Raw genomic sequence first — 6,711 nt, 5'->3', positions numbered from 1 at the left:
ATGTCTGCTAGGATTTCTTCAGCAGATCTGATAGTTGCTGACTTAGAGGACTTGTAAGCTGCTTCTGAATTCATGGTGATGGTCCTAATTCCAGACACAAATTCCCGTTGACAGTAAGCGACTAGAAATGTATAGAAAATACACTGATAGCTTATTTTTGAACTGTGTGTGTGTGTGTGTGTGTGTGTGTGTGTGTGTGTGTGTGTATGAGAAGGAAAGAGGGAGAGGAAAAGAGGAAAAAAGGGAGAAAGCATGTGTTATATGAAAATAATTTATATTGGTAGAGGACAGATGCCCTGTAAAAGGAATATTTTGTAAAGATAGCAACACTGGGAAAGAAGTTGGATTAGGATTATCTTTAATGATTTTCCTTTAATGTTAATGAAGCACAACTACACATCACAATCTTCTACTAAAACGTAGCAAGTTCTACCAAAAGATTAGTGTATATATTTTTGAAAATTAATAGAAATAGGGTAGATAGACCCAAGATGTAGGAGAGCTGATTAAAGTTACAAAAGTTTACAGATTTGTTTCATTAATTTTATGTTGTAGAATATCAGGTACACTTTTTGGAAGATGAGGACATTATTTAAATTATTTTTATTAGTACACATTTGCAATACATAATGAATACATTCATCATGGGGAGTTGGTACATATTGCTTCTTAATCCTTTTTACCTACCTCTCCTGTCCCCTCTGTCACCTCTTTTTCCATCTGTAGATCCCGTTCCCACATGCAAAAGGTCTTCCCGTTTCTAGCCATCTTAGAGGACTAGATTATTTAAAGGATGTTATCTGAAGTATAAATGACCTCTTGTGTTTTTCATTTATTCATTGAATATTTCCTAGCCCCACTCTATCCCAGCTACCCCAGATACCATGCACACACTGCTTTCATCTGTGTGGGTTTGTACAGGAGTGTGGCGAGGAGGAGGAGAGTTATGCCGCTAGCAGGGAATTGGTTGTATACATTTTGTAAATTTGATGCATATTTTCTAAGTGATAATTCTAAAGGAGTGGAGGAAAATAATGTCAATATGGATTGATTTGTGGGGTCCAGTAAGTGAGTGCTTGTTCAAAAGTTAGTAATTTTATGATGACAGCATCAGAAAATGAAGCCAAACATGTAGCCCTTCCTGGTGCTAGGCCCTGTGTGACCACCGAGGTCACATGTGTAGGAAGTACCCCTGGTTATGAAGATTAACCTTCTGAGTCTCAAGTTTGGGGATGATGCTAGCTACGCTACAGGGTGATGGTAAAGAGAACTTGAACTGTGTTTACTAATCTTATTTAATGTATTTACTAAGTTTATTAAGTACACATTTGGTGCTTAATAAATGATAAAATTAAAATGTAGCAGTAATAAGTTGAATTAATAGCATAAATGAAAATTTATTTGGATGAGTTATTATGTCAAGAATGTATTTTTGGTAGGGGGAGACGTTTTACTAAGAAATCTTACTTTTGCTTTGGGTTTTTTCTTTTCAAATTAATAGGCCTCTATTAATTTCCTGTTGAAAGAAATAAGAGCTTGGCTGTGGGCCATCTGTGTGCCATGAATCAATTCCTGGGTAAGAAATATATGAAATTTAAAGAAATGTTTGACTCATATACTTAATGGCTCACCTTCCAATATTTGTAATCATAAAAATGTCTACTCCAATACTTCCTAACTTGAATGGAATATCTTTGTCACAGAGTACCATCAATAAGCAAGGTTCCAGGTTCTCAAATGTAGATGCCTTACTTACTTGAGCTGTTAAAAAGAATTTTTTAAATGCTAAAAGCAAAAATTATAAATATCTCTTTAATATTTAAGAGCTGAAATTATTTTATTTTTATTTTTTAATTTTTTTGTCTTTTTGACACAGGGTCCCACTATGCAGTTCAGGCTGGCCTTGAGCTCATTTTGTAGCCCAGGCTGGTCTCCAGCTTACAATGATTTCCTGCCTCGGCCTCCCGAGTGCTGGGATTACAGGAGTGCACCACCATGCCTGGCTGAAATGATTTTAAACTCAAATCTCATCTTCAAACACCCAAAACACCTTTGAAAGGAAACAACAATAAACTCTCTTAAGTCATAAAGGACATTTTAAAAAGTTATAAATTAATAAAAAGAGGATCATTCATTTTTCAATAAAAAATACTCTTTGATATATTTTCCTTACTGGAAAACACAGTTGTAATAAGTCATAGTTAAGTAGTTTGAAGATGAAGTATCTTCATTTACCTAATGAGTTATCAAGACATTTCAGACTAATTAAAAATCTAATACTTTATTCAAATTTAATTCAATAAGATGGTAGAAGGGGATAAGCTCTTTGAAGCGACTGTATTTTTTTCCCCATTACAAAGTTGCCCCTCTCTTCCCCTCTTCAGGATAGTGTTTCCAAGTTTTCATTAGAATAGGAAGGTCAAATGTTTCCACAGTCAAAAGTTTCCCCTCAACTCCGCACGGCACTATGACAGTCTGCTCAGGTGACCCAGAGAATGAGTATCTCCATAATGAGGATCTTGAGGGTACTGAAGGGACTTCTTACTCAGTTCCTGGAGGATATGATGCTCTTGGTAAAATTTTAATCTCCTAGGGGTGATTAGAAGAATCTTGAAGACTGGGAGTATGAGGATTTCATGTCCTTGTACAGAGTCAGGGCCTATACGTCAACCCTGTGTTCTTTAAGTGGTTGTCTAAAGACCTGAGATGAGACATACCAAAGGGCACTAAAATTCTCTCTCTCCATAAGCATATTCCAGTGTCTTTCTGTATTACCCGGATGCCTAACTCCAAGTTGTCCACTGATGCTATCTTGAACTTGTGTTCAAGCTTCCCATCACTGTAATGAATATCAAACAGAATCAAATTATAAAGGGAAAATGTTCATTTTTGGCTCACAGTTCTGGATGTTTCAGTCCATGGTTGGTTTGCTTTCAGCCATGGTGGTGCGTCATGGTGCAAATGAGGACAGAAGTGGAAGACAAGAAAAGGGAGAGATTGGGGACCCACTGTCCCTGCTGCGGGCGCAGCCCTGATGACTCAAAGGCATCCCACTAGGGTCCATTTTTTAAAGCTTCTGCCACCTTCCAAAACCATCAAGCTGGACACCAAGCCTTCAGCACATGGCCTTTTGTGGGGAACATTTTATATTCAAACTATGGCAAACCCCAAATTGGTCTTTGAAGTCTTTGCCCAAGGTTGATGACCCTTTATTCTGCTGCCCACTTCTCTGAGCTCTGACAGGACTGTGCCCTCTGGTGACTGGCCTCATCTGCACCATGTACCCAGGTACCCATGCCATGTACCTGTGGACTCTGTACCCGCACCTGTCCCACATACCTGGCCATTTTTGTTCCATGCCAGATTCTACTGGGCTTCTTCCATAGCATGGTCAGTTCCCCTCTAATTCTTGAGAACTTTTTATTCCTATCACATTTGGCATGGTGGGTTGCAGGAATCTAACCTAGGTTAGATTGTGCTTCCACCTCCCAATTTATATGTTCACATTACAATCCTTAGTGCCTCAGGTTGTAACCTTTGTGGAGATAGGATATTTGCAAAGACAGTGCAGTTAGGATGAGGGCATTAGCGTGGGCCCTAATCTGATACAACTGGTGTCCAGATAAAGAAGGAAGCTATGAAAATGGACTTGCATATAGGGAGAACACCAGGTGAACATGAATATGACCATCTATGAGGCACATAGAGAGGGCTGGGACCGATGCTTCCCTCACAGCCCTCAGAAAGACCAATTCTGTCAATATTTCATTTTAGACTTGAGGCTCCCAGCGCCGTGAGACAATAACTATCTGGTGCTTATACCACCTAGTCTGTGACATTTTGTTATGATAGCCCGAGTAAGCGAACCTAAGGCCCCTTCTGGTAAAGCTGTTAATTCCTTTTCTTGATCTTTTACATAGGACTCTCAAAGTTCAGAGCTCAGATGTGGTAGCATGAGGATTTCAAGTTTACTTCCAGCTTTGGCAATTTAGTGAGACCCTGTTTTAAAATAAAAAAGTGAGCCGGGCTTGGTGGCACACATGTGCAATCCCAGCACTCAGGAGGTAGAGCCAGGAGGATCCTTGTGTGTTTGAGACTAACCTGGGCTACAAGTGAGCTCAAGGCCAGCCTGAACTGCATAGCGAGAGCCTGTCTCAAAAAGACAAAAAACAAAACAGAACAAGATGAAAAAATGAAAGAAAGGGCTGAGGATGTAGCTCAGTGTGAAGGCTCTGGGTTCATTCTCATTGCCACCAAGAACAGAGAAAGGTTCAAAGCTCAGGGGAGACAATTACTCTTTCTCTACCTTCAGCGCGTTGCTACCAATATGGGAAACTTTACTTCCAGATCCACAGAGCACCTGTTTCTGCATCTTCCAGGTCTCTCTGCTTTCTTGGGACCCACATTTCTAAAATGTTCTTGGGCTGATGATGTCCACAACTCTAGTTATAGGTTCAGCCTGGTCTTTCCTTTGAGCACAAAGTATTCAGTCAGTCTCTTCAGACCATCTTTTCTTTCTCTCTGAGGCTTCCCCCTACTGGAGTGAGTGACATTTCGCTAGCCCTCAAATTCCCTCCAGCAAGGGCAGCTCTCGGTGAGTGGCCCTGCAGCTGCATCATGGAGGGTGACAGTAGGCCAGTCGTGCCATCAGGGCCACAAATCAAATGTAGCCGATTCCTCGCAGTCAGATGCAATATTGTTTCCTCTGCCCTCCCTACGAGCAAGTGGTCAGAGCCATAATTACTCCTGATGGCAGGTGGCAGTTCTACATCACATCTTGACATTAGCTTTTAGCTATTTTTTTTATAGCTGCCAGTGTGCTCAGTCAAATACCTGTCTGTCATCACAATCAGACAGGTCTTAATGTCTCTGCATTACAGAGGAGGACCTCGGCTCCCTTCCAGCCCGTTTATTATGGTCCCAGCGTAGCATTTTATCACACATTCCTTACACATAGCCTCCTCTCCACCACCACGGAAATCTTCCAAGTTGGCAGCTTTAGTGCCTACTGCCATTAATCTTCACTAGGCTGGGATCACGGGGCAAAGGATGATTTATTGCAATTACCTGTTACAGTGCAGAGCTCAGGTGAGCTTGGCTCAGATGCATTTACTGGGCTCCCTTCCATTCTCCCACAGCCAAGGAGTAAAAATGTGTCTGCTTTGTTTCTAGGTATGTCTGCTTCCACTTAGCCCCTCAAATGTTAGTTAATTGACGGGAAGTGGAGAAATAGATTTAGATAGTATTAAGGTTATGTGTAGACATGGCAATGCCTGGCTGTTCAGAGCCAGAACTGACGCTGACATTTGACAGTCCATTTAATTTCTTTGTTGTTTCTTTGTTGTTTCTTTGCATTTTAAGAAACATCCAAAGGAAATTCGGAATTGCACTTACCTGACACTTTCTGCACCATCTGTTCCAGGTGATTAAAACCAATCTGCATATAGTGTTGTGTTTCGTTTCCAATTTCTCGCTCCCTGGGATGGCAGGGGGCAGTGCGTGAAGTGGGGAGAATGTGTGCTTGGGTTCTGCAAGTGAGGGAGGAGGAAGGGGGCGTGGAGAGAAGGGGGCTGAGAAGGGAGAAGAAAGCTGCACAGCAAACTCTTTGCAGCAGAAATAAATGTGTTCCTGAAAGCAGCCCATTGTTTTCGCATTACTTGCTTTCATGGCAGCTTCTTGTCTGCTTGAAGTTAAAAAGCCTCAACACTCTCATGTCCCTGGCTTGGGAGAAAAGTAGCAATTTTCAGGACTGATTAATGGAATTAAAAAGCTTTTTTGCTATTCCATCCAGGATCTGATCACTCTCAAGTTTGACATAATCTGTAGAAGACACTATTTGGTATCAATTAGAAACAGTAAATCATTTGTACTCTACTAGACAGAGGAGAGTTGGGCTAAGTGATTAAACATCCTTTCTGAGTCTTTGGGACTCAAACAAAAGGTAAGTCTGGGATTGCGCTCTTTTAAGGAGATGGCAGGGTGAAGAAGAGAAAGGCCTTGCCCCGAACCCCGAGTGAGGTGAATATAATGTTGGCTTCTATTTCCACCTCTGCCTACTGTGTTTTGTTCTTCTACAGTTTTGCCATTCAGTCTGTTCATGGGGCTGCTGAGAACCACAGGGATTCTACACAGCCTCCACCGCAGCGCGGCTCCCATGGACATTGTTGAAGATTCATTTCCCTTGTGTTCTGCTGCCAATTTGGGCGGTGGAGGACTTCACAGAAGACTTGGTGAGGTTACAAAGAGGCTGCAGCTTGCCAGTAAGACCTAGATCTAGCAGACATTCCATTCTTCTGGGTTTTCACTGGTCTTGTTTTCCTGCATCAGTGTTCCCATATAGAGAGTATCTCCTTCGCGGTATATTTAAGAAAGAAGGAAGGTATTGTTGAAAATGTCTGCAGCCAGGGATGACTGCCTGGCACACCCGCATCTCCAAACTTAAAGTTTAATTTGAAGATTTTTCTTTCACATCTTCTTGGGATATGGTTGTGGAGAAGAGCAAATTTCCTCAGAGATTATTACTTAGATAGGGTTTCCTAATTTCCATTTTAAAGAGAAGACAGTGGAGGCAGGGAAACATTTCTGTCTTAACCATAGGAAGTGGAATCTGGGCAAAGTTAGGTGATTTACTTAAGGTTGTTCAGCTAGTAAGTAAGAAAATTGGCCCTTGACACTGACAGGTAGGCCAGGCTGCTTCTAAAATGACTCCTA

The 6,711-nt window shown here is 41.4% G+C and overlaps 1 long non-coding RNA gene across 1 annotated transcript; it reads left to right on the top strand.

Annotated features, from left to right (window-relative positions):
* The first annotated feature begins 1,498 nt into the window (after window positions 1-1,498).
* Window positions 1,499-6,418, top strand: LOC106148174. The gene is made up of 3 exons (XR_001233386.1): window positions 1,499-1,576; window positions 5,362-5,422; window positions 6,078-6,418. It is a non-coding gene; the product is annotated as an uncharacterized LOC106148174 (long non-coding RNA).
* Window positions 6,419-6,711: the final 293 nt, after the last annotated feature.

Source organism: Chinchilla lanigera, unplaced genomic scaffold (genome assembly GCF_000276665.1).
Source record: "Chinchilla lanigera isolate Chin_1 unplaced genomic scaffold, ChiLan1.0 scaffold00016, whole genome shotgun sequence".
Taxonomy (NCBI): domain Eukaryota; kingdom Metazoa; phylum Chordata; class Mammalia; order Rodentia; family Chinchillidae; genus Chinchilla; species Chinchilla lanigera.
Note: the sequence above shows the minus strand (reverse complement) of the source record. Positions and strands in the feature narration are given on the sequence as shown.